Here is a 10,107-nt window from a genome sequence, read left to right as displayed (position 1 = left end):
GTCTATTCCATATTTGGCTTAAGGAACTTTATCTGTGCTCATTTCAATCTCTGGTTTTATGCAGCACCCCAACTCACCTTTACCCTTAAGCAAGCATAAGTTGGTTTTCTAAATTTGAGACCCTGTTCTGTTCTGTAATTCAGTTCCTGTGTAGCCAAGTTTACATTCCGTGTATTACTGATATCTTATGATGTTTCTTTTTCTGTGTGACTTATTTCATTTAGAATCATCATACCTGAATCCACTCATTGTGATGCTAAGGGCCTGATGACATAGATTTCATTGCTGAGTGATATTGCTTTGTAAGTAAATACCACAACTTCTTTATCCATTTTTCACTTTCTGCGATGTTGAACTTGTACTGTAAACGAGGTTCTTGTAAACAGAGGCGTCCCAAACTTTGGGGTGGCTGTGTCTTTTTGATTTTAATTTCCCTAAGCTATAGGACCATAAGTGGCAGTGCCCTAGGCTCTGTTGCTTTGTTTTTTAGATGTTTCAGGAAACACCATACACTTCTCCCGAGTGTCTGTTGGCAATTTACATCCCGCCCATCAGCATAACAAGGCTCCCAGTTCTCCATGGCCTGTCCTGCCTTTCTGGATTTTACACTTTTTTCAGATGGCCCTTTTGACCGGGGGGAAGTGAGACTTCATTGTAGTGCAGATTTCCTTTGCAAGCTTGCTTGGTTGGTCAAAAAGGGCGTATGTGTTTTTTCCTGAATATATTCAGGAAAAAACGCATACGCCCTTTTTGGCCAAGTGCATCATTGTGGACGTTCTGCCTCTTTTCCTATACTTTCAATGCAATTCCAGTCTACCTCCTGAAATCGGTTTCCTGCAATTCTGCCCCGCTTTCAAGTCCTCTTGGCAGCCTTACTTCAGTCTATTTTTGGACGATAGCTGTCATTTATAACTCTGCAGGTTTGTGAATTACAGTGCCCCTGAGCTCCTTTCTTCAACTCGCTTTCTTTTGAGCTGGCCGCAACACCGCAGGATGGCTTCAGGCCCTAATCTGGTTCCGGCACGGCACGCTGAGCCTTTGGTTAATTCCTCTTCCTGGTGGGAAATGAGAGTTAAATTTGCCCGTCCAGACACCTCCAGCTAGCCTCTCATTGGTTCTCGCTATTCCTGTTCATCTTCCGCAGAAATTGCAAACTGGGCCAAACAGGAGGTTAAAGGGACTGACTCTCCAAGTGGGGAGAGTGTTAGTAAAGCGTCTGGAATGTTGCACCCGAGTACCAGGGGAGGAAAACTGAGACATATTTGAACACGTCTCCCGATCACATGGTTGATCATACTCTAGGTTCCACATGCATGTTTTAGCTGAAGGAAGAATACCTTAAACCTGGGTAGTTGAAACCCGTGGAATGGGTACCATGCAATATGACTTCAAAGGGTCTTCATTTGCTCACCGAACCTCTCCAATCCTATCACTGCTGCGTTTATGCCCCTGTACACATGCTTGATTCTCTTTCGGAGACATAGCAATCCATAGGTTTTAAGATACTTACTAGTCAGGTACATTCTTAGGCGTTTAATATGCGGTGTTGAGTCCATTTCGTTGAGCAAGGAGTAGCTCTTGTCTATTCCATATTTGACTTAAGGAACTTTATCTGTGCTCATTTCAATCTCTGGTTTTATGCAGCACCCCAACTCACCTTTACCCTTAAGCAAGCATAAGTTGGTTTTCTAAATTTGAGACCCTGTTCTGTTCTGTAATTCAGTTCCTGTGTAGCCAAGTTTCCATTCCGTGTATTACTGATATCTTATGATGTTTCTTTTTCTGTGTGACTTACTTCAGTTAGAATCATCATACCTGAATCCACTCATTGTGCTGCTAAGGGCCTGATGACACAGATTTCATTGCTGAGTGATATTGCTTTGTAAGTAAATACCACAACTTCTTTATCCATTTTTCACTTTCTGCGATGTTGAACTTGTACTGTAAACGAGGTTCTTGTAAACAGAGCCATTCCAAACATTGGGGTGGCTGTGTCTTTTTGATTTTAATTTCCCTAAGCTATAGGACCATAAGTGGAAGTGCCCTAGGTTCTGTTGCTTTGTTTTTTAGATGTTTCAGGAAACACCATACACTTCTCCCCAGTGGTTGTTGGCAATTTACATCCCGCCCATCAGCATAACAAGGCTCCCAGTTCTCCATGGCCTGTCCTGCCTTTCTGGATTTTACACTTTTTTCAGAAGGCCCTTTTGACCGGGGGGAAGTGAGACTTCATTGTAGTGCAGATTTCCTTTGCAAGCTTACTTGGTTGGCCAAAAAGGGCGTATGCGTTTTTTCCTGAATATATTCAGGAAAAAACGCATACGCCCTTTTTGGCCAAGTGCATCATTGTGGACGTTCTGCCTCTTTTCCTATGCTTTCAATGCAATTCCAGTCTACCTCCTGAAATCGGTTTCCTGCAATTCTGCCCCGTTTTCAAGTCCTCTTGGCAGCCTTACTTCAGTCTATTTTTGGACGATAGCTGTCATTTATAACTCTGCAGGTTTGTGATTTACAGTGCCCCTGAGCTCCTTTCTTCAACTCGCTTTCTTTTGAGCTGGCCGCAACACCGCAGGATGGCTTCAGGCCCTAATCTGGTTCCGGCCCGGCATGCTGAGCCTTTGGTTAATTCCTCTTCCTGGTGGGAAATGAGAGTTAAATTTGCCCGCCCAGACACCTCCAGCTAGTCTCTCATTGGTTCTCGCTATTCCTGTTCATCTTCCGCAGAAATTGCAAACTGGGCCAAACAGGAGGTTAAAGGCGCTGACTCTCCAAGTGGGGAGAGTGTTAGTAAAGCGTCTGGAATGTTGCACCCGAGTACCAGGGGAGGAAAACTGAGACATATTTGAACACGTCTCCCGTTCACATGGTTGATCATACTTGGGTTCCACATGCATGTTTTAGCTGAAGGAAGAATACCTTAAACCTGGAGAGTTGAGACCCGTGTCATGGGTACCATGAAATATGACTTCAAAGGGTCTTCATTTGCTCACCGAACCTCTCCAATCCTATCACTGCTGCGTTTATGCCCGTGTACACATGCTTGATTCTCTTTTGGAGACATAGCAATCCATAGGTTTTACGATACTTACTAGTCAGGTACATTCTTAGGCGTTTAATATGCGGTGTTGAGTCCATTTCATTGAGCAAGGAGTAGCTCTTGTCTATTCCATATTTGACTTAAGGAACTTTATCTGTGCTCATTTCAATCTCTGGTTTTATGCAGCACCCCAACTCACCTTTACCCTTAAGCAAGCATAAGTTGGTTTTCTAAATTTGAGACCCTGTTCTGTTCTGTAATTCAGTTCCTGTGTAGCCAAGTTTACATTCCGTGTATTACTGATATCTTATGATGTTTCTTTTTCTGTGTGACTTATTTCAGTTAGAATCATCATACCTGAATCCACTCATTGTGATGCTAAGGGCCTGATGACATAGATTTCATTGCTGAGTGATATTGCTTTGTAAGTAAATACCACATCTTCTTTATCCATTTTTCACTTTCTGCGATGTTGAACTTGTACTGTAAACGAGGTTCTTGTAAACAGAGGCGCCCCAAACTTTGGGGTGGCTGTGTCTTTTTGATTTTAATTTCCCTAAGCTATAGGACCATAAGTGGCAGTGCCCTAGGCTCTGTTGCTTTGTTTTTTAGATGTTTCAGGAAACACCATACACTTCTCCCGAGTGGTTGTTGGCAATTTACATCCCGCCCATCAGCATAACAAGGCTCCCAGTTCTCCATGGCCTGTCCTGCCTTTCTGGATTTTACACTTTTTTCAGATGGCCCTTTTGACCGGGGGGAAGTGAGACTTCATTGTAGTGCAGATTTCCTTTGCAAGCTTGCTTGGTTGGCCAAAAAGGGCGTATGCGTTTTTTCCTGAATATATTCAGGAAAAAACGCATACGCCCTTTTTGGCCAAGTGCATCATTGTGGACGTTCTGCCTCTTTTCCTATGCTTTCAATGCAATTCCAGTCTACTTCCTGAAATCAGTTTCCTGCAATTCTGCCCCGCTTTCAAGTCCTCTTGGCAGCCTTACTTCAGTCTATTTTTGGACGATAGCTGTCATTTATAACTCTGCAGGTTTGTGAATTACAGTGCCCCTGAGCTCCTTTCTTCAACCCGCTTTCTTTTGAGCTGGCCGCAACACCGCAGGATGGCTTCAGGCCCTAATCTGGTTCCGGCCCGGCATGCTGAGCCTTTGGTTAATTCCTCTTCCTGGTGGGAAATGAGAGTTAAATTTGCCCGTCCAGACACCTCCAGCTAGCCTCTCATTGGTTCTCGCTATTCCTGTTCATCTTCCGCAGAAATTGCAAACTGGGCCAAACAGGAGGTTAAAGGCGCTGACTCTCCAAGTCGGGAGAGTGTTAGTAAAGCATCTGGAATGTTGCACCCGAGTACCAGGGGAGGAAAACTGAGACATATTTGAACACGTCTCCCGATCACATGGTTGATCATACTCTAGGTTCCACATGCATGTTTTAGCTGAAGGAAGAATACCTTAAACCTGGGTAGTTGAAACACGTGGAATGGGTACCATGCAATATGATTTCAAAGGGTCTTCATTTGCTCACCGAACCTCTCCAATCCTATCACTGCTGCGTTTATGCCCCTGTACACATGCTTGATTCTCTTTCGGAGACATAGCAATCCATAGGTTTTAAGATACTTACTAGTCAGGTACATTCTTAGGCGTTTAATATGGGGTGTTGAGTCCATTTCGTTGAGCAAGGAGTAGCTCTTGTCTATTCCATATTTGGCTTAAGGAACTTTATCTGTGCTCATTTCAATCTCTGGTTTTATGCAGCACCCCAACTCACCTTTACCCTTAAGCAAGCATAAGTTGGTTTTCTAAATTTGAGACCCTGTTCTGTTTTGGAATGCAGTTCCTGTGTAGCCAAGTTTACATTCCGTGTATTAGTGATATCTTATGATGTTTCTTTTTCTGTGTGACTTATTTCAGTTAGAATCATCGTACCTGAATCCACTCATTATGCTGCTACGGGCCTGATGACATAGATTTCATTGCTGAGTGATACTGCATTGTACGTAAGTACCACAAGTTCTTTATCCATTTTTCACTTTCTGTGATGTTGAACTTGTACTGTAAACGAGGTTCTTGTAAACAGAGGCGTCCCAAACTTTGGGGTGGCTGTGTCTTTTTGATTTTAATTTCCCTAAGCTATAGGACCATAAGTGGAAGTGCCCTAGGTTCTGTTGCTTTGTTTTTTAGATGTTTCAGGAAACACCATACACTTCTCCCGAGTGGTTGTTGGCAATTTACATCCCGCCCATCAGCATAACAAGGCTCCCAGTTCTCCATGGCCTGTCCTGCCTTTCTGGATTTTACACTTTTTTCAGATGGCCCTTTTGACCGGGGGGAAGTGAGACTTCATTGTAGTGCAGATTTCCTTTGCAAGCTTGCTTGGTTGGCCAAAAAGGGCGTATGCGTTTTTTCCTGAATATATTCAGGAAAAAACGCATACGCCCTTTTTGGCCAAGTGCATCATTGTGGACGTTCTGCCTCTTTTCCTATGCTTTCAATGCAATTCCAGTCTACCTCCTGAAATCGGTTTCCTGCAATTCTGCCCCGCTTTCAAGTCCTCTTGGCAGCCTTACTTCAGTATATTTTTGGACGATAGCTGTCATTTATAACTCTGCAGGTTTGTGAATTACAGTGCCCCTGAGCTCCTTTCTTCAACTCGCTTTCTTTTGAGCTGGCCGCAACACCGCAGGATGGCTTCAGGCCCTAATCTGGTTCCGGTACGGCACGCTGAGCCTTTGGTTATTTCCTCTTCCTGGTGGGAAATGAGAGTTAAATTTGCCCGTCCAGACACCTCCAGCTAGCCTCTCATTGGTTCTCGCTATTCCTGTTCATCTTCCGCAGAAATTGCAAACTGGGCCAAACAGGAGGTTAAAGGCGCTGACTCTCCAAGTGGGGAGAGTGTTAGTAAAGCGTCTGGAATGTTGCACCCGACTACCAGGGGAGGAAAACTGAGACATATTTGAACACGTCTCCCGTTCACATGGTTGATCATACTTGGGTTCCACATGCATGTTTTAGCTGAAGGAAGAATACCTTAAACCTGGGTAGTTGAAACACGTGGAATGGGTACCATGCAATATGATTTCAAAGGGTCTTCATTTGCTCACCGAACCTCTCCAATCCTATCACTGCTGCGTTTATGCCCCTGTACACATGCTTGATTCTCTTTCGGAGACATAGCAATCCATAGGTTTTAAGATACTTACTAGTCAGGTACATTCTTAGGCGTTTAATATGGGGTGTTGAGTCCATTTCGTTGAGCAAGGAGTAGCTCTTGTCTATTCCATATTTGGCTTAAGGAACTTTATCTGTGCTCATTTCAATCTCTGGTTTTATGCAGCACCCCAACTCACCTTTACCCTTAAGCAAGCATAAGTTGGTTTTCTAAATTTGAGACCCTGTTCTGTTCTGTAATTCAGTTCCTGTGTAGCCAAGTTTACATTCCGTGTATTACTGATATCTTATGATGTTTCTTTTTCTGTGTGACTTACTTCAGTTAGAATCATCATACCTGAATCCACTCATTGTGCTGCTAAGGGCCTGATGACACAGATTTCATTGCTGAGTGATATTGCTTTGTAAGTAAATACCACAAGTTCTTTATCCATTTTCCACTTTCTGTGATGTTGAACTTGTACTGTAAACGAGGTTCTTGTAAACAGAGGCGTCCCAAACTTTGGGGTGGCTGTGTCTTTTTGATTTTAATTTCCCTAAGCTATAGGACCATAAGTGGAAGTGCCCTAGGTTCTGTTGCTTTGTTTTTTAGATGTTTCAGGAAACACCATACACTTCTCCCGAGTGGTTGTTGGCAATTTACATCCCGCCCATCAGCATAACAAGGCTCCCAGTTCTCCATGGCCTGTCCTGCCTTTCTGGATTTTACACTTTTTTCAGATGGCCCTTTTGACCGGGGGGAAGTGAGACTTCATTGTAGTGCAGATTTCCTTTGCAAGCTTGCTTGGTTGGCCAAAAAGGGCATATGCGTTTTTTCCTGAATATATTCAGGAAAAAACGCATACGCCCTTTTTGGCCAAGTGCATCATTGTGGACGTTCTGCCTCTTTTCCTATGCTTTCAATGCAATTCCAGTCTACCTCCTGAAATCGGTTTCCTGCAATTCTGCCCCGCTTTCAAGTCCTCTTGGCAGCCTTACTTCAGTATATTTTTGGACGATAGCTGTCATTTATAACTCTGCAGGTTTGTGAATTACAGTGCCCCTGAGCTCCTTTCTTCAACTCGCTTTCTTTTGAGCTGGCCGCAACACCGCAGGATGGCTTCAGGCCCTAATCTGGTTCCGGTACGGCACGCTGAGCCTTTGGTTATTTCCTCTTCCTGGTGGGAAATGAGAGTTAAATTTGCCCGTCCAGACACCTCCAGCTAGCCTCTCATTGGTTCTCGCTATTCCTGTTCATCTTCCGCAGAAATTGCAAACTGGGCCAAACAGGAGGTTAAAGGCGCTGACTCTCCAAGTGGGGAGAGTGTTAGTAAAGCGTCTGGAATGTTGCACCCGAGTACCAGGGGAGGAAAACTGAGACATATTTGAACACGTCTCCCGTTCATATGGTTGATCATACTTGGGTTCCACATGCATGTTTTAGCTGAAGGAAGAATACCTTAAACCTGGAGAGTTAAGACCCGTGTAATGGGTACCATGCAATATGACTTCAAAGGGTCTTCATTTGCTCACCGAACCTCTCCAATCCTATCACTGCTGCGTTTATGCCCCTGTACACATGCTTGATTCTCTTTCAGAGACATAGCAATCCATAGGTTTTAAGATACTTACTAGTCAGGTACATTCTTAGGCGTTTAATATGCGGTGTTGAGTCCATTTCGTTGAGCAAGGAGTAGCTCTTGTCTATTCCATATTTGGCTTAAGGAACTTTATCTGTGCTCATTTCAATCTCTGGTTTTATGCAGCACCCCAACTCACCTTTACCCTTAAGCAAGCATAAGTTGGTTTTCTAAATTTGAGACCCTGTTCTGTTCTGTAATTCAGTTCCTGTGTAGCCAAGTTTACATTCCGTGTATTACTGATATCTTATGATGTTTCTTTTTCTGTGTGACTTACTTCAGTTAGAATCATCATACCTGAATCCACTCATTGTGCTGCTAAGGGCCTGATGACACAGATTTCATTGCTGAGTGATATTGCTTTGTAAGTAAATACCACAACTTCTTTATCCATTTTTCACTTTCTGCGATGTTGAACTTGTACTGTAAACGAGGTTCTTGTAAACAGAGCCATTCCAAACTTTGGGGTGGCTGTGTCTTTTTGATTTTAATTTCCCTAAGCTATAGGACCATAAGTGGAAGTGCCCTAGGTTCTGTTGCTTTGTTTTTTAGATGTTTCAGGAAACACCATACACTTCTCCCGAGTGGTTGTTGGCAATTTACATCCCGCCCATCAGCATAACAAGGCTCCCAGTTCTCCATGGCCTGTCCTGCCTTTCTGGATTTTACACTTTTTTCAGATGGCCCTTTTGACCGGGGGGAAGTGAGACTTCATTGTAGTGCAGATTTCCTTTGCAAGCTTGCTTGGTTGGCCAAAAAGGGCGTATGCGTTTTTTCCTGAATATATTCAGGAAAAAACGCATACGCCCTTTTTGGCCAAGTGCATCATTGTGGACGTTCTGCCTCTTTTCCTATGCTTTCAATGCAATTCCAGTCTACCTCCTGAAATCGGTTTCCTGCAATTCTGCCCCGCTTTCAAGTCCTCTTGGCAGCCTTACTTCAGTATATTTTTGGACGATAGCTGTCATTTATAACTCTGCAGGTTTGTGAATTACAGTGCCCCTGAGCTCCTTTCTTCAACTCGCTTTCTTTTGAGCTGGCCGCAACACCGCAGGATGGCTTCAGGCCCTAATCTGGTTCCGGTACGGCACGCTGAGCCTTTGGTTATTTCCTCTTCCTGGTGGGAAATGAGAGTTAAATTTGCCCGTCCAGACACCTCCAGCTAGCCTCTCATTGGTTCTCGCTATTCCTGTTCATCTTCCGCAGAAATTGCAAACTGGGCCAAACAGGAGGTTAAAGGCGCTGACTCTCCAAGTGGGGAGAGTGTTAGTAAAGCGTCTGGAATGTTGCACCCGAGTACCAGGGGAGGAAAACTGAGACATATTTGAACACGTCTGCCGTTCACATGGTTGATCATACTTGGGTTCCACATGCATGTTTTAGCTGAAGGAAGAATACCTTAAACCTGGAGAGTTAAGACCCGTGTAATGGGTACCATGCAATATGACTTCAAAGGGTCTTCATTTGCTCACCGAACCTCTCCAATCCTATCACTGCTGCGTTTATGCCCCTGTACACATGCTTGATTCTCTTTCAGAGACATAGCAATCCATAGGTTTTAAGATACTTACTAGTCAGGTACATTCTTAGGCGTTTAATATGCGGTGTTGAGTCCATTTCGTTGAGCAAGGAGTAGCTCTTGTCTATTCCATATTTGACTTAAGGAACTTTATCTGTGCTCATTTCAATCTCTGGTTTTATGCAGCACCCCAACTCACCTTTACCCTTAAGCAAGCATAAGTTGGTTTTCTAAATTTGAGACCCTGTTCTGTTCTGTAATTCAGTTCCTGTGTAGCCAAGTTTACATTCCGTGTATTACTGATATCTTATGATGTTTCTTTTTCTGTGTGACTTACTTCAGTTAGAATCATCATACCTGAATCCACTCATTGTGCTGCTAAGGGCCTGATGACACAGATTTCATTGCTGAGTGATATTGCTTTGTAAGTAAATACCACAACTTCTTTATCCATTTTTCACTTTCTGTGATGTTGAACTTGTACTGTAAACGAGGTTCTTGTAAACAGAGCCATTCCAAACTTTGGGGTGGCTGTGTCTTTTTGATTTTAATTTCCCTAAGCTATAGGACCATAAGTGGAAGTGCCCTAGGTTCTGTTGCTTTGTTTTTTAGATGTTTCAGGAAACACCATACACTTCTCCCGAGTGGTTGTTGGCAATTTACATCCCGCCCATCAGCATAACAAGGCTCCCAGTTCTCCATGGCCTGCCCTGCCTTTCTGGATTTTACACTTTTTTCAGATGGCCCTTTTGA

General features: G+C 43.6%; 1 long non-coding RNA gene across 1 annotated transcript in view; it reads left to right on the top strand.

Annotated features, from left to right (window-relative positions):
- Positions 1 to 219: 219 nt before the first annotated feature.
- The window catches only part of LOC307181203, a 30,077-nt gene continuing 20,189 nt past the window's right edge, over positions 220 to 10,107 (top strand). The window contains exon 1 of the long non-coding RNA XR_013826101.1: positions 220 to 302. This is a non-coding gene — a long non-coding RNA (uncharacterized lncRNA). The remainder of the gene's footprint in view (positions 303 to 10,107) is intronic.

The sequence above is a fragment of the Stenella coeruleoalba genome (genome assembly GCF_951394435.1).
Source record: "Stenella coeruleoalba genome assembly, contig: scaffold_145, whole genome shotgun sequence".
Taxonomy (NCBI): domain Eukaryota; kingdom Metazoa; phylum Chordata; class Mammalia; order Artiodactyla; family Delphinidae; genus Stenella; species Stenella coeruleoalba.
This window is presented reverse-complemented; position numbering and strand designations above follow the sequence as displayed.